This window comes from Sciurus vulgaris, assembly GCF_902686455.1.
Source record: "Sciurus vulgaris genome assembly, chromosome: 5".
NCBI lineage: Eukaryota > Metazoa > Chordata > Mammalia > Rodentia > Sciuridae > Sciurus > Sciurus vulgaris.
The window spans coordinates 90804552-90828026 of NC_136465.1; positions in this window are offsets into that span (position 1 = coordinate 90804552).

Genomic DNA, 23475 nt, shown 5'->3' on the forward strand with positions numbered 1-23475 from the left:
AATGCAAACCTACAGGGAGTATTGAAGGCTGCCTCCGGGCCTCCACAGGCAGCTGGGACAATGCCTCACTGCACCTGGTGAAATTCTTACCACTCCATAGGAAACTGGGAGGATTCAAAGGAGGCCTTGACGGACTCATTCAGGGGTTGTAACAGAGGTTTCATCTATAGCACGTTTTCCACACACACTTAACATTTAAATTCTCAAACAAATAACTAGTCTCAATAAATTCCCTTAAGTGGCCAGAATTCCAGCTTGGATGCTCCTTATCTGGTCATGACCTCCAAGTTGTCCAATGTCCTTATTCAAATCTCTCCTTGTATGCTGCTAATTACTGTAGATTGAATAGATCTGGCATTTTTCAAATGTCACATGATTTGCTCTTTTTCCTAAAGAATTTTCCTTATGGTCCAGTGATTCATCTTACCTATATATGTAACATTTCATCATCTTTCCACTACTTTCACTTAAAAAAAAAAACTCTTTTTTCACTTTCATCACAGTCCTGTAGTTCTTATTACTACACTATAAACTTGCTGCTTTTTGACTGGAAATGGTGTGACTAATAATAGCTGTATAACTATAAAATACCTCAAAACCAGACACAGACACAACAAGCAGGTGCACTCTCAGACAAAGTGACTGTGTGGGACTGTTGATGCCATCTCTTCGTTACTAAGTGGACTATTTTTTCTTTCTTTTGAAGATTTTATTTATTTTTTAAATGTTAAATTAATTTTCATACATAAAAACATAAAAATCGTACCCATTTATGTGTTGTTTTTTGCTTGACATGTACTGTTTTGTTCTTATAAATGAAAATTCATCAGTGTAGAAGTTAAAAGTTGAGGGTGTTCTATTATGAAAACATTTTGTTGATGACAGATTATTTTTGTTTTGAGTTTGTTTAGTTTTATAAGCAATAATAATAGTTACTAATTCTTTTTGATAGTTGCCAGGATCCAGATACATTTTCAAGTTTGTTAAGTCTATGAATTCTTTTAATTTTCATTCCAGCCTTGTGAGGTAAATATCATTTTTTATTCCCATTTTACAGATGAGGAAATTAAGTAACTTTTACTTAAGGTCACTTGGAGAGTAAACAGTAGAGTAAACCATAGAGTGTTGGCTGCAGAGCACACATTCTTAGCAGTATTAAATCACTTTTCATGTAATAGGCTCCTTTTCACAATATCTGAAAATACAGAAAATGCCAAAGGAAGAAAATAATCCTACTATTCTGATAAACTATCATTTGTATTTTGATACATACTTTTCTAGTTTTTTTTTCAGAACAAATTTGCTTTTTGTTTCACTCAGAAAATATTGGGAATATCTTTACATGTGTGTAGATATATTTACTGCATCCTATTTAGAGATTGCATTGCATTTTAGTATTTTTAGTTATAATTTACTGAAACAATTTGTTTCTCATTATGAGAAATGACATGATGCATAATCTTGTGGAGAAATCTTTGTTCACATACTTATTTTCTTTTTTCTTTAGGAAAAGTTCCAGAAGTGGAATTACAGGATTGAAGAAGAGAATGGATATTTTTAAGGTTTCTTATTGCCAAATTCCTGTCCAGAAATGCTATATGAGTTTATACTCCCACCATCAGCAGATGAGATGTCTGCTCTCCTATGCCCCGAGCATCGTGAGTTTCTAGTATTCTTTTCTTTTTCTTTTTTAATATGTGCCTCATCTTGAATCTATGTCCTTTGCATTTTCTGCTTAGGTAATATTACCCTTCAGTTGTATTTATCTTGGTTACTTTATCTTTCTGTGCCTTAGGTTTCTCTGGGTGAAATTGAGGATAATAATAGTCGCTAAAAAATAAAAATTTTCCTTAAATATACTGCATAGAAAAGTTCCTGACACATAGTATTTGCTATCATTTTGTTACTTATTACTTTTGCTATTATTTTATTATTTTTCTGTGTTAGGTAAATTCAGATTTTCTTGGTTATTTTGAAGTTTAATTCTCCATGGTACCATCCCATGAAGTTCAATCCATTTGTTCTCTTTTATAGTTAGCCATTTCATGACTTTAAAATAAAGTCACATGCAAATTTATTCTTGTATCCAATTAGGGAAATATTTTTTTTCTATCTGAAGTCGAAATAAAAAAAAAATCTCTGTTGTCTAATCTGAAATAACATTGGAGATAACATTCTAAAAGGTCTAAGAGTCATCTTAGAGTAATGAACTTACTCCTGAGCATCTATTGTCCTTCCTTCCCACGTGAGGAGAATCTTAACACCTTCTCCAACCCGTCATCCCCAGACGCCCAGCTGGTTTCAGTTACTGGGCTAGTTCTGATGTCTATGACAGTCATCTCAGGGCAGGCCAAGAACCTCAAATTCAGACTTTAGTAAGGTTTGAAATCTGGTGACCCATCACAAAGGCTGTGGCACCATCTTGCTTCCAGAGTGGCCTGGCTGCCCTTGGGCTCAATATTGAGATCAAGAAATAAGAATCTCAGGCACTATGCTGTCTTTTAGTTTTGTCCTAGTGCACAGGCTCTGGTCTTGGTCCTAACTTCTGTTCTCTTTGACAATTCTGGGCTATCAAGTGAGGACATCATGTCTGTGTCCTAGCTCAACTAATCTTATGATTTAAAAAAAAAAAAAAAAAAAAAACCCTCAAGTCCATATAGTTCATTCCTTTCCCATGGGGAGTTGCCTTTGTTTCCATTTATCATTTGTTAAGCCTTTTGGAACACCTGGACCACAGGGACTTCCATAGGTCAGTGGCAACCCATCTCCAGAGAGCTCTGCAGTTGTGAGAAGAGGTCCAGGCACAAACCTGCATCCTGGAGTCTCCTTCAGCCCAGCTGTGTCCCATGGGAGTTTACAGCTCCTTCCATGGGCTAGGCCTCCACCTGCCTGGAGGCCACAGTTGTGCTACCTCAGTCCTCCTTCCCTAGACCAAGCAATTAACTTTGACCTCATTTTTAAAGCTTTGTGACACAATTTCATGCCCTTTTACTTGATGCTCCTATCTGGTTTGGTACTGTGTCTTTGCAGCATGGATCCTCAGACATAGCACAATTACCAGAGCCGAGTAGGTGTTACTTGCATTATCCTGGATTTTATATTTCTATTCACATCTAAGAGAATATTAGGTTCTTAAAATTTTTTCCCAGCTACATTGTGCTGTTGATTTATGATTATGAGCCTTTGGTCAAACTCTTTTTCCTTTTTCATATGCACTAATATTAACTTTTATCCTTGCCTCAACCTGCCCCCATTTTGCATTTGTATTTCCCCTAATTACATGTAGAACTTTAAATTTATTATTCAACTTTATCTTGTAGTTAACTCATGATTGTATCTGATTGGGATCTTTCGAATTTTGATTCTGTAAGGCGACATATTAGAAATCTTTCACCATTCTATAGTATTCATAGTTTTGAAAGGGGCCACCCATTCTTCAAATAAGTTACTGATGAAGATATTAAGGGCAACCAGGACAGAGCCTTGCATCACCCTAATGAGGGACCTCTCTTTAGGTGAGCATTTTCTATTCATAGTTATGGTTGATTCGATAATCATGGTGCTTTCTATTGTGGATTTTATTAAGTACATATTTCTTGTCTCAATAAAGCATTTCCCAAATTTTATTTCAAGAAGATATTACTAAAATGTGCCCATGCAAAAGTGGGTGCTGTGTTTAATAAACTTTGTGAGATGTGGCTCTCTTCTCTGAGAGCCACAATGCACGTTCATAGATATTACTTTTCAAAATCCTGAAAAAATTTATATTTTGTTTAACTCATATTTCTCAAATATATTTGTGTATATTCCCTGCATACCTATGAATATCCTGTGGAAGTCTGTTCTTTACACATACCAATTTGGGAAATACTGTACTCCCTGTAAGGGTAAAACGAGAGAGCCTGTCAAATGCCTAGCTGAAATTCAGACACATATGTCCTCAGCATTTTTCTTGTCTCCCGCTCTAGTAATTTTATCAAAAGAGAAAATGAGTTAGGTCTGGCTTGAATTGTTCATCACAAATCCATGCTGGCTCCAAGCTGATCCAGTTTGATTTTCTCAATTCTTGCCTTGCCCAGAATCAACACAGAATTTAAAAGAGTTTAATTAATGGAGCCAACCCTGCCCCACTCCTCATCTTTTAATACATCAAGTCAATATTAGCTCATCTCTGTCTTCTAAAGCCTTTTTTCCTATGAGTTTCCTCCCTGCAGAGTGCAACCAGGTTCAGCCACTTGGTTTTGTAATTTCTTTCAGAAGCTTGAAGCGGAATTCACCTGGTCAGAAGCACTTAGCTTGTTTAATAAAGGTGGCTGCCACTGGTGAGCATGATTCTGCCCAATCTTGGACGTTAATTCCACCTTTGAGGTTCATTCTTCCTTGCTGCACTTATTAACATTTCCCTTGACAGAAGTAAACACAAAACATGAACTGATACCCTGCAATTTCTGTCATTTCTTCACTTTCAGTGGCTCAAAGCCATGTATCTCTTCTTTTTTATCTTCATCTGCTTCAAACAGAAAAAAAGCTCTTTTTGTTGATTGTTAGCATTTTTGAAAGCTTGTTCTCATTCCTGGTTGTTAGCCTGCCTGACACTTTTCATGCAGTTTCATGACACTTGTCTGTGGCTCACCTCCATTTGAGTGCCATGTCTTCTTCCTTCTCCTCCTCAGTGGGGTTATTTGACATGGTGTTGTCAGAATCCCATGTCTGTGAGCCTTCCTTCCTTCTTGAGCCATCCTCCTGCTTGGAGTTTAAGTTTCAGGGATTCTACTCAACTAATATTTCTGAAATCTCTTTTCTTAAAGCTCTGTCTTCCTACCATCTGCTGTTAATGTACCCCACGATGAAACAATTGGTTTGTTTGTCCAGGTCCTCCATCCTCCATCTAGCTTCATGTCTTAAGCAGAAATGAAGAAGTTTCTCTGACTCCCTCACTACTTCTCCCCTCAGACAGATGAAAGGATTGCCTGGGAAAGTCAAGAATCAATCTTACCAACCAAAAATGGCTCCTGATGTTTATGTTGGTAGGAGAAATTCCTAAGCAATTTTCCAGCAAGAATTTGTTCTTGGCAGACAAACTTCTATCTTATCTTACCATACGGTATTAGAAAAGTGAGTGGTGTGAGGGAAATGCAATTAAAGCAGGCCCATAAATAAATAAAATTAATTAAAACAGGTTTGTTGTGATAATTAGCTTGGTTTACAATAGAGTATTTGGATGTTGTTAACAGGCCTAGAATGCTTTAGGGTAATACCTTTTATTTGCAACTATGGCTCTTGAGGTGTTCTATAAATATATTACAAGGAATGAGTTTTACTAATTGATTTTTGTTATAAATCATCCAGTTCTGGGAAACATACGAATGCATTTTAATTTGCAAAATACATTAATTCTTTTAGTTCTCCTTATTGATCATCTGTGGAGCAACAGCAGTTGATGATTTAGCCAATGAGAAGAAAAGAGGTCATCTGATGCTACCAAGAACAGGTAAAGGGGTTCAGCCAAGAAATCAAAGGACACAGGATTCTCCTTCCAAAGATGTGCTATGATGGTGGAGGGAGGCTGTGAGACAGTGTTATGGCTTAACGAAATTCTCACTCCTAGATAAACAAGATAGACTAATGTCTTCCAAAATTTTGTCACTAAAATAAATAGGCTTTAGTGTTTTCTTTCACGAATCCTATATTTTGAAATTTTGTCTTTGGCACTGTTGTTGTTAGCATTGTTGCCCATTATCTAATATTATATACATGTATATATAGCCACTTGAAATTTCTGAGATAATTGATAATTGCTCACTCAGTTGCTATATTTCTTACCAGAAATAATTAAATTTGATGTTTTATTTAACTTTTCAGCCTTATCACGAGTCAACTAACCATATAGTCACTTAGATTTATAAATCATTAGAACTAGTACATGGACTTTTCAGGACCCTAAACTGGAGAGATTATGTTTTCATTGGGTACTCAGCTCCTCCTCATGATTCAGCATATGTCTATAGTCTATGATTTTTAAAAAACAATTTTAATCAATACATGATTACCTAAAGGGAACTTTGGAAAACTGAAAATAAATAATGAAGGAATCTTGGTTTTGTATAATTTCTCCCTCCTCCCAAGGAACTCTGACTACTGAGGATTGAAATGTCCCACAAAGATCCATGTATTAGACTAGGTGTGGTTCCCTTCTTGGTATCATTGGAAGGTGATGGGATCTTTAAGAGGTGGGGCCTAGTGGGAGGAATTTATGTCATTTGTGGTGTGTCATTCAAAAGGATTGTGCAACCCAAGTCTCTTCTTCTCTTTCACTTCCTGGCCATAAGGTGAGTGGTTTTGCTCTGCCCCCTCCACCCGTGCCACCCTTCAGTGATGTGCTGCCCCGCCACAGGCCTAAAAGCAATAGGACTCAAAATTTGAGCTGCATAAGCCTTTTTTAAAAAATTGTTGATTATCTCAGGGTCTTTGTTATAGAAGTGAGAAGCTGGCTAATACACTGACTAATTAGTATTTCCTCACATAAGTTTTTCATATACTTATCTTCACAGTGGAAGTACTCAAGAGGAGGGATGTATACATAACACATGTACTAAGGAGAAGAGGAAGGGGAAGGGAAGAAAGGGCCTGAGGGATGCAGAGTCACCAGGGAGAAGCTGGGTGGGTGACTTTGCTCATCCCTCCTCTAGGACAGGCACTACATGACTGAGAGTCTTCTAGTCATGAGCAAATGAGGTCAAGATATGTGTATTTTTAAGCATATAGGGCAGGAAAACCTATTTATCTGAAAAGACAAAACTATTTTTACCTTGGGCTTTCATTATTTAACCAGATTTTTAGAGTAGTTATTTTATTGGTGTGTAATTATCCAAGTTGTAGTTAATAATTTAATTTCTAGAAGTAATTGAGCTATGAATAATGCTGTAATAGCTACCATTTATAAAGTACCCATTATGTGCCAGGCACGCTGCAAATGTTTTTCTAGTCCTTGCAGGCAGAGGGCGAGGTAGCTTTTATGTATACTTATACATTAGAGAAGTAAGTTTCAGATACTTTTAGTAACTTGCCTAATGTCACATAGCCAGAAAGTTTAGAATTTGAATTCGACCTGTTTTGTTTCCCACAGAACCCATCTTCCTTCACTTTCGGTAGTCAGTCTCTTTGCAATAGATAGTTGCATAGCTCTGGCTGACTTTAAGGATTTGGTTAAATATAGATGTGGTTCCTTTAATATATCATTTTAAACCCCCAGGGAGGGTTTTGAGTTCTTGAATTTTTAAGTGCTTAGAACTAGATATATCTGCAGAAAAATGTTATTGCTCTCATGAATTTTAATCATAGAAATAAAATACTTTTGAGTATATGTTAGATGGGAACCACAAAGGAATTAGCTATGGAAAAGAAAAAGACAAGCAAGTGTGAAAATAGATTAGGAAAAAAGAGACTCACGAAAGAGTATCATGATGTCAAGGGATTCCTCTGGAAGTGTTTGGAAAGAGAAGACTGGTCTGTTTTTCAGTCATGTCTGGGCTTTTCTTCTGTTTTGTGAGCTTTTGGGGTATAGATGCACATCTTTTTCATTTTTAGATACTTGGGGCTTAATATGGATATTCAAACAGGGTTAAATAAATGCATCAACATTTAATAGACACTTCTGTGGTGATCAGTTCAAAGGTCATTTATATTAGAGAATAAGGTGGTATATAGTTTTAAGATTCCTCTTTGCATGAAATGAAATAAGTATTGGCTGCTAGAGTCAGTAGTTTTGTCAGTTATAGTGGACCACAGCCCTAATTTATCTAGAGCAACAGATGTCAGATATAGTATTTGTAATTTTTTAGTATAAATATCAAATACAACTCTTCAATAACAAACACCCTGATGGTGCATCCTCCTATCTCCTCCACACACAGAGGCCCAATCCAATGGCTATTAGAACATTACAGACTGTATGTTTCCTCCTCTACAAAGCTACTCTACTGTGTGAAATGGTGTATAACTCTTAGGAAGAGCTCCCGGCCAAAATAATGCAAGTGGACTAAAATACGTTTCCTCAAGAGGAATGCCATGTATTTGAGATAAGCTTACTAATGCTTTGTTTTGTTTAATTTTTATTTTTAATTGACTAATTAATTAATTCAGTTAGCACTTAGGCAGCACAAGGATCAGGTAAATGAATGGACCAGGGGCGCAGTTGAGGGCAGAGAGCTGCACTGCTTGAAAAATATGCCCGAGAAAGTGGCTGTGTGCACAAGCCTAAAAAGCTCAGTGCTGAGTTCTGCCAGAAGTAGTAGCTCACTTGCATGGAGCCTGGTGCTCATGACAGTGTCTCAGTGAAGTCTGCTGCGGTGCTGATGACCATATAGCAAAGGCATGGTGAACCACATTTAACCTGTTTCAGTCCTCCTTCTAGGAGGGGTATTTCTGCTTTTCACCTAAGGACCTTGGACCTTGGTAAGGGAGGTGGTTGCCTATCCTAAAATGCATTTAGTGAAGTGGAATCCAACAATGATTGTTTTAGAGGAAAATAATTCCTCACACAAATCATGAAAATACTTCGAACTCCACTCTCCTCATCCAGTAGCTTATGCTCTAGGCCAGTTTTTAAGCAAAGTAAAGTTTTTAAACTTTTGTTGGAATCAGGATGACCAGAGGGACTTGTTAAAAATAGACAGGCCAGGACCCTCTCCTACTTCCATTGCAGACTCTGGAATTCTTAGGTCTTCAGGTAATTAAGACTAAGTTAGAGAACCACTGCTCTAGGCAGTGGTGTGGGGTTCTCTTCCTTTTCCCTGCCTTTTGGGTGTTTGAACATACTCTGCTTCTTCACAATTTTGTCTCCTGTCCCCTGGTCCCAGGTTCTTTTCTTTGCTTCATTTATCCAGTCCTGCTTCTGCTCCCCTTTTTAGATCTTAGCTCATCCTGACTGACTGAATTCCCTGTTCTGCTTGTGCAGCTTGGAGTCTAGCTCCCCCTACCTGCCCCCCTCATTCATCTTCTGGGCCTCTAAGGACACTGCACACTCCTGTAAAGAGGACGAAGTAGGGACTGCATTCAGACATGCAGCATGTTCATTGTATGCACTTGTATTCCATGTTGACTAAAAATAAATTCATGACATTAGCTTTAAAACTACAAGCATGGTACCAAAACAGTTCCTTAAAATATAATTCTTATGAGTAATCATTCATAAAATATTCTATCAATTCTTCATTAGTTAATACAATCTGTCATGAATGGATAAATTTCATAAAAAACAGATAGGCAAATACCCACAAAGGGGAGACAGAGGCACATTTCCATAGTGGTTTCTCATGGTTCCTTTTCGTTGACCGCAGGAAAACAAAGCAACACGACTTTATATCTGGCCAACACGTATTAACGGATTGCCCATATAAAGTAGAAAAGATCACTGGGAATGAATATGAAAGAAAATGTTAGACAGACATATTCCCAGCAGAGAATCTATTTAAATAATGTAGAAAAAGTGCCATCTAGGATTTATGTTTGGGAAGCACGATATTGTATGATGTTAAAATAGTCTTTGATCTGTAATAAATAATTATGTATCATGATATGAAGTTTTGTTTATATTCTTCTTCCTCTGAGCTGTCATATTCCCCTGAAGCTTCTGAGCTGTAGTATATCCAGAACATAATCCAGAATCTCCCAGAATGCACTCATTTGCCACATTCTCCGAAGACATCACTGCATACAAAATGGAAAGAGCAAGCAAGAAGGAACTGTGAGTTAAATCAGGAGATAGAAAGGAGTGGGCCTTTTCTTTGTGAAAAGTTAGAAATGATCTGTCTCAATCATGGTACCTAAGGGACAAGCTGGACTTTAGTAGGCAGGAAAAAGAAATCACTCCTTTTGGAGGACCTTAATGCAAAAAAAAAAAAAAAAATTCAAAAAGCTACATTCAAAAGCTATCCTATACTCAAGTGACATTTCCAATTCAGTTCCTAAAAAGAGAACACCTATTACTGCAGTAAACAGTATTTTATTCTTTTTGGCTGTCTGACATCTTGACTTACTTTCCAGAATCTGGGTATTTTCTATTTTATGAGGCAGATACTGCTCCTTTTCTAAAGTTGGACATTCAGATAATCATTTTCACAGGTGTTCTTTGGCAGGTATGGGATGAGTCTATGACCTAAAAGTTCTGCCAAACACATACCTCTACCCAGATTTGTGTGGAAAACTGGTGAAAAGGAGAAGGAAGTGTCCAGATGCTGCTCTGATAGAGGAGATGATGGGCAGCTTTGAGAATGGGTGAGACTGACAGCAAGTCTGCTCTGCTGCAGGTTGGGGTGCAGCACAGGAGGTGTGCACGGGAACTTCCAGTGGGAATTCCATGATTTGGGGATCTGCTTTTGACTGATAGACTCTCAGGATTGATTCTCTGGCTTTCTTATCTGTGAAGGCTTAACCCAATGTCCATTTTCCCCTTTTATTTCTCTCTCTTCCTTCTCTCTCTCTTTCTTTTTCTTTCTCTGCTTAAATGAGTCAGGGTTAGTTTCCTTTTATTTTTCAGGAGGCCTGATCAATATGGTTACTTTTCTTTATAGGTTTTCTTGGAATGCTGATTAGAACTCACATATTAGATTTTACCAGGCAATCTTCAGAAAATAGTTTCCCAATTATAAAATATTTAAAACAATTTATTTTAGTGGTTATAGATCCATTTTGTTGACACACATGATCTTCCCAAAAGGCATTTTTTTTCTATTTGCATTGTAATATTGGCACAAACCCTGTTTGCTGTACCAGTTAACATACATGCTATGGGTGGAGGGAGAACTGGAACTATAAGCCACATAGCTGACCAGGTGGGCCGTCATCTGCTTTTATATTAATGACTCAGTGGGGAGGAGAAGATTTAGGGTAGAATTAGTCTTCCATGTTGGAAATTTCATTCTTAGGGTTTTAGAGTTCTCTTTCTTGAGTTATATAGTAGTGGAGGGCCCCAGGGACAAATTGTCTTCTGTGAAACACAAGTGGCACAGATAATGTGGTGGACATGAACAGACTCGTGGTGTACACATGCATTCTGGGGTGCTGTGCCTTACCCTTTGAAATGATCCTGGAGAGCTGTGTTCCAGTACTAGCTCTAGAAAGGGTCAAAACATCCAGATGAGTAGCCTTTGAGTCCCTACCTGACTTACTTTAAGGATCAAATCTAGGGTTTTTGAGATGACAGTTCATCCTTTATGTAAACTTTGTATAGTATTTTAAGTTTCCTGTAATATTATAAATTGAAAATTGAATTGAAGGTTAAATTATTAAATTGAGGTTAACTTTCTGGAAAACATCTGAGAGTCCAGTGCTTTTCTCTGATGATCAGTGAATAATGAAAGGGAAGCAAGTTTGACTTCTTGATTAATAAGGAGCTGACCAAATCACAAGCTTGAAGAGATGACCACACCATCTCAGGAAGAAGTGGCCAAAGAAGCATCTGGGGTCAAACATAACTCTATTCCCTGGAGAGTGAGTTAAGGCAACAAGTCCTATGGCTGCCTTAGTTAAGACTATCAGTTAGCTCTTAATTATTTGTGTAATAACAAAGGGGAGGAATGGAGTGGTAAATAAATAGTTTAGTACATAAACTAGCATGGAATATATTTGTAAAAATATATTTAATTATAGATAGTCCAAACCAAACATAATGGAATATACTTAGGGTATATTTTTAAGAAATAGAACAGTAAAAACCTCAAAAGTTTGCTTCCTCTTTCTTAAAATTAATTTCAGAAATTCTTTTTTTTTTTTTTTTTTGGACACAATACCTTTATTTTATTTAATCATTTATTTTTATGTGGTACTGAGGTTGGAAACCAGTGCCTCACATGTGCTAGGCAAGCCCTCTACCATGAGCTACAACCCCAAACCTGCATCCTCTCTTTTTAAAATTAATTAATTAAATATTTTTAATTGGTTACCTCCTCTCTATATTTGGGCATAGATGTGTGTTTTAGGAATCAAAATATTGAATTAGAACTTTCATTTGTTGAGTTTCTATGTGCTCAAATGCAGTTAGGGTTAGGTACTTGTTCTGTTACCTGATTTATTTCTCACAGAAACTGTAAAAGAAAGATGCTAGTAATTTCACATAGGAGTCTGTAGATTTAGTGTGAAGACCCTACCCCAAAATCTGTCACTTATATCTCCAGTAATATAAAAGTATTTAATCAAATAAAAATAACTGAATGAATTCACAAAAATTAAAAATTAAATTTGCTCCCAATTGCTAATTAATAAACCAACAAGTTTATTTATTATTATTAACACTGTAGATAATCAGTTCACAGATATTTGAAGACTTATTCCTTCTGAATATTTTTGCAGGAAATTTTATGATGACTGAAGAGGATAAAATCAAAGCAAACAGTTCAGGGAATATTACCTTGATTGTGTTCAGCTGTGCAGAAACAAAATCATAACTAGATAGACCTGATCATTAATTTTGTTTTCTTAAACACACCGGCCCTGGGCTGGGAGTGTTTACATCAGCCCCATCTTTTATGCTCATTAAGGTATGTAAGTATCACGTTGACATGGTAATTATCCCAAATTTTAAGTCAGTTTTGGTCACACTTTTATACGAACAAAAACCAGTCAGGGTGCTTGTGAAAAAGGAATATTTCTGGGTTTCACCCCAGAATTTGTGAATAATTCTTTCTGTAATTGATGTAGGGAGTTCTGGGTCCACTCTGTGGGAAAGTTTACCCCCGACAGTGGCTATGACTGAGGCAATATTTCAGGGAACGGGTCAGGTATTGGTGGGGTGTTCACCTGCCACTTTATTTAGTTGGAGCCTTTTCCTTGCCTATGTCCCATTTCCTCCAAATCTCTGATTCTATCATCTTCAATTCAAGTTCCCAATGGACTCCGCTCTTCTATCATCAAATCTGTTTATGATACTGAGAAACAGTTTTGCTGGTTAGTTGCCCAGGCTTAGTCTCAGTAAAGGCTAAAAACTTTTCTCAACTATCTCACCCACATCTTGGCTCCAGCAATCTGAAATTTCACTCTGAATGAGTAAATGCATTCTATATTAATGAACAATTCTCCTCTGCTTCAAACCCTTTGAGAAAGTGTGAGTTCTCTTCTGTGGGCAGAGAGCTGCACTGGAGATCACAAAAGTCTGAGTTTGAATTGGGGCTTGGTCAAAGACAAGTTGCACAATTTTGAGCAAGTGTTAGTTCATGCTCTTAGTCAGAAAGTTCTGTCATATGCAAAATGGAAATGATATCAACTTTGCTTAATTGCTCTGATAACTCAATGTCATTCATTCAAGAAATATTCATTGTGCACCCAGCATGTATCAAGTGCTTGAGGGAATGTAGCATTAAATAGAAAGTCCCTGCCTCATGAAACCTATACTAAAGAAGAAAAGGTAAGCAAGTATAAAAGTAGATACCATATGATGGGTTGAAATGAAGTGCTATGAAGAAAAATAGAGAAGCATACTTGGGTATAGAGTGATTGCTATGGGTGCTTGGGTGGTAGGCTAGCAGGGTGAGATAGTTAGGCTGGAAAGCCTCATCAGGTTAACATACACAAAACTCAGAGTAAATGCTGTGTAAATATTCAGCTAACATCAGTTAAATGTGAACTCATCCAAGTCATTCTTGTCTCCTGTTCATGTTTTTCCTTTTGCGTATGTTAAGCATCCTTATTATCTTTCAGTTACCTAGTTTCCTGTTATAGTCCATATGAAACTAGTATTTATAAAGCTTTTTTAATAACAAAAGATACATGAGACATCAAAAAAAGAACATACACATTAATTTATTTGATTATCTAGCACTTATTATTTACCTATGACATGTCAAACACTTTATAGAAATTGTAGATACAGAGGTAAACAAGACCGGCATGGTCTCAATTGTCATTCATCTTACATTCTAGCAGGATTGACAGACTTTTAACTACCAGGGAAGATGGATATTAAATACCAATTGTACTATTAATTATCAAAATACAGTAGGTTCTATAAAAAATGTAAAGTGACCCATAACAGAAATATCTCAAGTCGTGTATGTGTTGTGTATATGTGTATGAGGGGGATGATGGTGCAAAATGATATTTTCTTAAGGAAACAAAATATGAGCAATGTTTCAAAAGATAAATGTGAGTTAATTGGACTCAAACAGAGGGGAGTGGGTTGGACCAGGAAGAGGCTTCAGGGAAAAAGCTAATGTTTCCTTGAGCAGGAGGAAACATCCCTGAATGACTTGAGAATACACCTTAAAAATTAGTCTGCATGCCAAAGGAATAGACCATAAGAGGCAAGTATAAAATGGGAGAACTGGGAATTTAAACTAAGGATTAGGGAGATTATATAAGAAATAAAATGTACAAGTCTTGGTACTTGATTGCACTTGGTGGATGGAGGTGATGACCATCTCTCATGTATCTGCCTTTCTATGTACCGTTAGAGGAAGTGAGAATTCATCCCAAGACTCTGCTGATCTCATGTAATATTGTCCTGTTGCCCTTAGGGAGTGGGAACAATGACTCTTGTGGCTTTGTTGTGCTTAGCATCTTATCACTAAAAGAGAAGTGGAGTGGAAGTCAAAGAAATTCATGTGATAGTGCCAACTCTGTCACTAACTAGTCTGACACTTGGTGTGGATTTGGTTTTATCATTCATAAAATGTCGAATTATAAAATATCTAAAATTCCAGGCCCAAGTTTTTATTATATTTCTGATACGAAGTTAAATAAAATAAAATGTAATTAGTAAATTTTTAGCACCTATTATGTCATAGGTCATAATTTTACTCTATTACATCATAGAGTAAAATTTTACTCTAGCTAAAATTTTAAGCATTATCCTTAAATCCTTTCCCACAAATACTATCTCTGATTTTGTGTCACATCTTGTGAATTCTACTTACTCAATATATCTTAATTTTATTCACTTCTCTTTACTGAATTATTATTGCCCTTGTCCAAGTGGTTGTTCATTCTTTCCTGGATTGCTCTATTATCTTACCTGGTCTTCCTTCCACTCTTGCATTCCCGTAACCTGCTCTCCATGTAGGAGCCAGAGGGACCTTTTAAAGAAGTAAAGTAGATTTTATAACTCCAATGCCCAACACTTTCAGCTTCCTTCCAGTTATAATTAGAGTAAAATCTGAGCTCCTACTCTTTCTTGCAAAGCCCTCTGTGGTTGTCTCCTGCCTGACTCTTTGTCCTCATCACCCATCACTCTTCTGTTCCATATCCAGGTTCTGACTATATTTATATACTATATTTACTTCTTTCCTGGAACATGGCAATTCTGGGCCTTAGCAGACTGTAACTTCTGAGGGTGCTCTCTTGGCTTACCGCATGGCTGGTTTCTCCTTGTCATTCAGTTCTCATCTATTGTTGTCTCTTTAGATAGATCTCTCTTGATACTCAGTCTAGTGGCATCTTAGTTAACTCTCAATTTTGTTGCCCTATTCTAATTCTCTGAAGAGCATTTTATCATCTCTGCCGTGTGGACTGTTTATTGATGGACTGGAATCTCTGTCCACTAGAATGTAAGTTCTGTGAGAGAAGTAATTTGGTTTCTGTCATGTCCCCTGGACAACTATTCTCAATAGCCAAGATATAGAGTCCATTGAGTGTCATTGATGGGTGAATAAGACATATGCATATTAGGATATTATTTCACCACAAAAGGACATCCTGTAATTTTCTATAAAATTGAAGAAACTGGAGGACATTATAAAAGAAATAAAGCTGACACAGGAAGAAGAATATGACTTGTTCTCTGTCCTGTGAATGCTAAAAAAGTAGAAGAGATTAGGAGAGTTATTACTGGAGAATGGGAAGGGTAGAAGGGAAGGGGTTAGACAGAGCTTGGGTAATGGGTACCAAAACACAGTTGCATAAGAGGAATAAGCTCTAGAGTTCTGCAGCATAGTGGGGTGACTATAGTTCACAATAGCCTATCAGATATTTTATGAAGAACTGTGAGGGAGGTTCTGGAAGGCTCCAAACACAAGGCATGATAAGGGGATGAAAATGATAATGACCTTAATTTAATCATCATGCACTGTAAGCATGTATTGAGATACGACATTGTGCCCCATAAGCATGTATATATTGTTAATTAAAAATAAAAAATAAAAAAGCAAGATAAAGTCTTTCCATGGAAAAGGATAAATAAACTAATGGAGACACCTAAGGAAGCAAGGAGTAGTTCTTACACTTATCAATATACAACCCAGCAAAGTGCATCACTTTTTTTTTTGTCTTCTCAGGGATCACGAGAGCAGTCAAGTATTTAATATTTCTCAAATTCAATCTCAGAAGTCTTTGGCACATTCTTAAGCCTGTGTAGTTGCTGCTGCATTAAAAAGACACTTTCCTTTTTTTTTTTTTTGAGTAGGGTAGATCAGTCTATTAAAAAAAATAGCTCTTGATCTAACACACTGATGAAAATATTATAGGACTCTAGTATATCCAAATAAATAACCTGTATTCCCAAATTGTTTGTATTTCTGGAACTATATTATTTACTCTAATACACAATTTCAATATGCACTTTTCAATGCACTGTTGAATATTTCTCCAGTGTTTAATGAAATCTTCAGGAAACGATTTAAAAAAGACTCTATAAAGAATTCTGGTCCGAGTCAGTAAAATAGTTATACTTTTTTTTTTTTGCTTCTAAACTATTGTGATCTTTGGTACCCATTTGTCCCTGTTTCCCTATCTGTAAATAAAATAATGTAGACATCTTTTATAATCAGGTAACATAGGAGGCAGCAAATTAGATTCTTCCAGTCTCACAGCTACTCCCTAGAGATTCTTGACGAATCTTGGAAAAATCTATTGGCTCAGATGGTGAGAGATCATTTACTGTACCACTATTCTGAGGGCAGACTGCCAGCTTGGGATCATGTGGGAGCAGTGTAGGGTCTTATTTCTTAATGTTGTTTTCCCATTAGGTTTCCAGAATGTCTGAAATGTCTACCCCAAGAATTGTTCCTTTGGGGTAAGAGGTTATCTCCAGGGAGACATGTTTAAGATGAGCTCCTCATGTAGAAAACACACCAGTGCCAGTTAGTGCATCTGTGCCAATTGGATTATGAGAATCGAAGCTGCCCTACAGAAGAAAGCTGGAGCTAAGGGAGTGCATCCATCCACCCTTGAAGCAGTTAGACGGTACTTCAGTAATCTAAACCTCTGTTAGGGAGCCAGGTGTGGTGATGCACACCTGTAATCCCAGATACTCAGGAGGCTGAGGCAGGAGGATCATCAAGTTGAGGCCAGCCTGAGCAACTTATTGAAACCCTGTCTTAAAATAAAATTAAACAAAGGACTGGGAAATGTAACTCAGTGGTAGAGTGCTTGCCTAGCAGATGCAAAACCCTGAGTTCAGTTCCCAGTATCACAAAACAAAACAACACAAAACACTCTGTTAGGTCACACACACACACACACACACACACACACACACACACACACACTAATGGTGAACAGCTTTCAGTGTAGTGGCTGTTGAGTACATAACTAGATTACGAAGGCAAAATAAATAGATGAGATTACACAGACGAGGTAGTTCTTGTTGCTATAAAATGTTGGGAACAGTTTTTTGAAGGAGATAGCATTTTACTTGAGCTTGAAACAGACTTTGGAGATCAAGAAGGATTTCAATAGACAGAGGTGGAATGATAGGACTAAGAGTAGAGAGACCTTCCTACTCTGAGATAATAGTATAAGCAAACACAGAATGAATTCTGGTGAAAATTGGAATTTGGGAAATATTTGGAGAATGAGTTGTGTCCTATGATTTCTTTACCAATGGCTTTATTGAGTACAATTGGTATTTAATAAATTGCATGCAGAGTGTGCAATTTGATGAGTTAGATGTAAGCATCTTTGAAATCATAGCCACAGAGAAGATAGTAATGAATATATATATACATACATCCTCCTTTGATCTCTTTAGGCAACCACTGATCTGCTTTCTGTCATTATAGATAAATTTGCATTTTCTAGAGTTTTATATACCTATTAGTGGAAATTTGGGTGGGTTCCAATTAATGGCAATTCTAATGATGCAACAGTCTTTACGTGGCATTTGCTGTAATTTTTCTTTTGATAAATGCCTACGGGTGGAATGGGTGCATTATATGGTAGTTGCTTGCTTAAATTTTTAATAAACTGCCACATTATTTTCCAAAGCTATTGTACCAATTTACATTCCCACTAGCAGTGAATGAGAATTTCAGTTCCTTCACATCTTTATGAACACTTTGTAATGTTGGGCATTTAAATGTTAGTTATTGTAATAGATATGTGGGGGTATTTAATTGTGGCCTTAATTTTCATTTTTATAGAAAATTAATGAAAAGTGTTAGATATATATCTCCTTCGTTGATATGCTTGCTTACATTTTTTGCTCATTAAAAAAATTCATTGTGGTAAGAGCACTTAACTTGAAATCAACCTTCTTAAATGTTTGTGTATAATACATTATTGTCCACTGCAGGTACAATGCTGCACAGCAGATCTCTAGAGTTTATCTTTATTATTATGCCCATAATTATTTACTACTTATTTCCCTTCTCCCTTACCTTATTCCTGGAAATCATCGTTCCGTTCTTTATGAATTTGACTATTTTAGATACCTCATATAAAAGGAACTATACAGTCTATGATTGGCTTATTTAAATTAGCATAATGTCCTCAAATTTCATGCATTTGTTGCATACTGCAGAATTTCTTTTCAAAAGAAGCCTGAATAACATTCTATTGTATATATACTATATATATATAATATATAATATGTATATATATATATATACATACCACCTTTTATTTAGTCATTCATCATGTATATTATTTCCACATGTTGGCTATAAAGAATAGTACTGCAAAAAGAAAAACCTGGGAATACTAATATTTCATAGAGATCCTTGTTTCTGTTGTTTTAGGTAAATAACCAAAAGTAGAATTGCAAATTGTGTAGCAGTCCTATGTCTTCTTTTGAGGAAACTCTGTACTCTTTTCTATAATGGATATGTCATTTTGCATTCCCATCAACAGTATTTAAGGATTCCAATCTCTCCTTGTTTGCCAACACTTGTCTTTTTTTTTTTTTAATAATAATTATTCCAACAGGTGTGAGGTGTTATGTCATTAGGGTTTTGATTTGCAATTCTCTGATGATTTATGACTTTAAGCAGTTTTGCAGTTATCTGTTGTTCTGTTCCAAAGAAGATATGCAAAGGCCTGTTCAAGTCCTTAGCCCATTTTAAAATCTAGAATTATTAGTTTTTAAAAAATATCGAGTTGTAGTTATATTCTGAATATTAACCCTTTATCAGATACATGATTTACAAATATTTCTATCATTCTTTAAATTGTTTTTTCACTAAGTTTATTGTTTTCTTCACCGTTTGGAACCTGATATGGTTCTAGTTGTTTATTCTCATTTTTGTTGCCTGTACTTTTGGTGTCATAGCTTTCTCCCTGTTTCAGAGTTTTAGAGTCTAGATCTTACATGTAAGACTTTAATCCATTCTGAGTTAATTTCGGTGTGTGGTGTGAGATAAGGGTCCAGTTTCTTTCTTTTACATGTTGACATCCAGGATTCCCAGTCCCATTTTTTAAAAATACACTTTTCTTTCTCCACTGTGCTCTCTTGGCACTGTTATGGGAAATTAATTACCAATATATACAATCTCTGGCTCTTGCCCATTTTTTTCCCTTTTCCCTTTCTTTTTTTTTTTTTTTTTTTGTTATTTGAGAAAGGGTCTTGCTAGGTTGCCCAGGCTGGCCTCAAATTCCTGGGTTCAAGAAATCTTCCTGCCTCAGCTGGGACTATATGTGCCCCTCACTGTATCTGGCTTGCACATCTTATTTTTAAAATTTTTTTTTTATTAGGTTGCATTCCTACTATTAGTTTAAAGAGGTCTTTGGATACGAATACTTTATTGCCTATTAGATTTACAAATTGCCTCCTAGACCATGGCTTTTCTTTTCTTTTGAGGAGCATACATGCTTAATTTTGATAGATTATAATTTGTTACTTTTTCTTTGTATGGAAAGTCATATTCATACACACACACACACACACACTCACACACACACACACACACGTGCATGTATGTGTACACTGGGGATTGAACCTGGGGCCTCGCATATGCTAGGCCAGTGCTCTATCACTGAGCTATACCTGCAGTCCTTTAACTTTATTTTGAGACAGGGTCTCATTAATTACCCAGAATGACCTGGAACTTGTCATCCTCCTTCCTCAGTTCTTGAGTGACTAAGATTGCAGGTGTGCACCACATAAGTTTACATATCTTTGTATGGGTGGGCCTTAATCCAAAATGACTGAAGTTCTTACAAGAACTGGTTAGGACCCAATATATGTGAGCTCAATTGAAAGACCATATAAAGAAAGAGGAAGACAGCCATCTACAACTCAAGGAGGGAGGTCTCAGAATGAAACCAACCCTGCCAACACCTTGATCTTGAATTTCTAGTCTCAGAATCATGGAAAATTTACTTTCTTTAAAGTCACCCAGTCTGTAGTATCTTGTTACGGCAACCCTAGTAGAGAAATTGAGTATGCTGTGAGCAATAGGTTTTTGCCCATTATCAGAGTTAGGAAGTTTGCAGAGAGTTTTTAATCAGGAATGTATGTACCATGTACCAAAGTTTTTCTGAATATATTGAGATCATAAGGTTTCTTTTTTATTTACTTTTCATGGTGCTTCAATTTTATTTATTTTTTGTGGATCTTAAACTGAGGGCCTCACACATGCTAAGCAATTTCTCTACCACTGAGCTATATCTCCAGCTCTGTTTATAATTTTTTTATTTTAATATGGTGAATCAGTTTGATTGTAATAGTGAACTAATAAGCTATAAAAATGTGTATGGGCAGAAATTAATAATATTTTCAGTCCTTCCTGTGGGATAAATGAAGCAAAAATATAATCAGCTACAACTTAACCAATATAGGTTGGTAAAATTTTTGGTGAGATTTATAAACTAAAAAGGAAGGAGTGAGATTAGATGAGAAATAAACCCCAAATTGATTATAAAGTGAACCCTCAATTAATTAAAAACTTCTCCACTTGGATTTAAAAAGGAAAGGGGATAATAGGAAAATAAGGAATGCCATGAAAACAAATAAATTTCAAACATAAAATATGTTGTCTGGGGTTCATTTTGATTTTTATTACATTTCTTATGTATATTTATATCCATAATGGGGGTATGAAGAATGACTAGTTACATAGGTGATATTTGAGAGCCCTCAGGAATGTATCTTTCTTCTCTCCTACAATGCTTTATTAGCAGTTTATTTCTTTAATTTCGCCTTTGTCTCTTTTAAAATTAGATTTCATTTGGAGAGCAACACTTTAGGCTGTTTAGCACTGGCTAACGGTTCGAGTTGATTGACTTTTTCTCAGGGCTATTTGGCTGATATCTGAGCACTGAGGAGCTAAGGATCTTATTAAATAGGGGAGGGATAATTTTGAAGCATAGAATAATCTCATCACAGTACACCTTCTGGATGAGAGCTTGCTGATGGGCAACACGAGGGCTAAGCATGGGGCTGGGAACCTGTGGGAACAAGAAAGTGAGTCATACCAGGAAATAAAGTGTACAAAGGAAAGTAGGTCATTTAAGGCATGATTTAATAAATACCTATGAGCACTCATTTGCCAGGCTTATGTCTGGACATAAGCATGAATAAGAGAGGACCTTCAAATGGGAGTGGATCAGCAATAGAGGAGAGAAATGATGTCCAGGAGAAGCAGGGAGATCAGAAGGAAAGAAGGGAGTGAAATGAAGTGCCCAGCGGTCTCAAAGGTGTGTTCAAGACAGAAGGGAGAGTGGCAGGGAGAGGGGGAGGGACAGAAGAATGAAACTGACCAAATAGTACATAAAAATGAATATATCACAATGAATTCCACTTTTATGTACAACTATAATGTACCAATTAAAAAAAAAACAATAAATAGAAGGAAGACCAGTAGGGTATAGGACCTCAAAGAAGGGGTCTGGGGAGGGAGGAGAAGAGGATAAGGGGGTAGTACTCAGGATTGAAATGGAGCAAATTGTGTTAAATGCATTTATGAATATGTCAAAATGAATACCATGGTTATGTATAACTATAATGCAATAATAAAATATGAAAATAAAAATAGTTTACAAATATGTTGGATGCAAATAACTAAATAAAAGCCAACTGTACGTGAAAAAAAGGCATGTTCAAGTTAGGTTGGAGCACGGTGAAGGCAGCGCTGAGAGGGTCAGCAGGAGGGCGTTGGTCAGAAAGCTGTAGGGGGAGCAGACAAATGAATAGTTAACGGTTTCAGTTTGGAGGACATCTGGATATTCCTGTAAGATTTAATTATATGAGAAGATCAAATTATTTTCTGTATTCTATATTTATTAGAGGAAAATGCTAAAAAAGGAAAAGAGTTTGTAGGAGAGTGGAATATCTTTTAGGGGAACAAAAATCTATGGGTGCTAGTCTCTGGGCAACCTGGTTTATTGAAAATTTATTCATGTAAAATCGATTTTAATCCATTAGTGATATTTATACTAAACATGTATAAAACAAGATAGTACAATAAGAGCAAGGACACTGAACCATGCTATCTGGGTTCAAATTCTGCTTTGATCTCTTAATACTTTATGACTTTTGGGCAAAGTAACACTTCTTTGCTTCACTTTCCCTATTTGGAAAATGGAGTTAATAAAAAGTATTTTTTTCTGAGGATCAATTGAGTTAAATATGCAAAGTGCACATGCCTAGCACATACAGACATAAATATTTGGTATTTTTATTATTGTTTTCCTATGTAATATATGTATTAACATATAAAATTAACATATTTATATATGCTTATATGTATATCAAATATGTACACCTATTTTATAATATGCTTGTATATGCTATGTATGTGTATGGAGAATGAATGTCAGTATAGAATATGGGTTTGAGAGAAAGACACTCAGATTTAACTCTTGGCACTGCTATGTATTTACTGAGCCTCAGTTGCTTTTTAGTTGCATAATGGACATAAAAACTTTGTAGGGTTATTTGGAGAATTAAGTGACATAAAAGATACATAACATATATAAGCACAAATACATAACATATACAAACATATTATAAAATAGGTGTACATATTTGACATACATATAAGCATATGTTGTCTATTCAACTATCTTGTTATTGGGAGGTACTTAATGGCCATTATTTATTATTATTATATATTTATAATGGTCATCTTTTGTCATAATTATTTTAGAATCACCTTTATAAAGATATTACCAATAAGTGTTACAGATGTATTTCTGAATTTAGTGATTTCCTTTGTACAGTGTAAATTGGGCCAAAATGAACTCATATTTTAAAATCAAGTCATTCATATCTACTTCTGTTTCAAGGAAGAGAGAACTGAAAGTATGATGTATCATTACATGATGGATTTA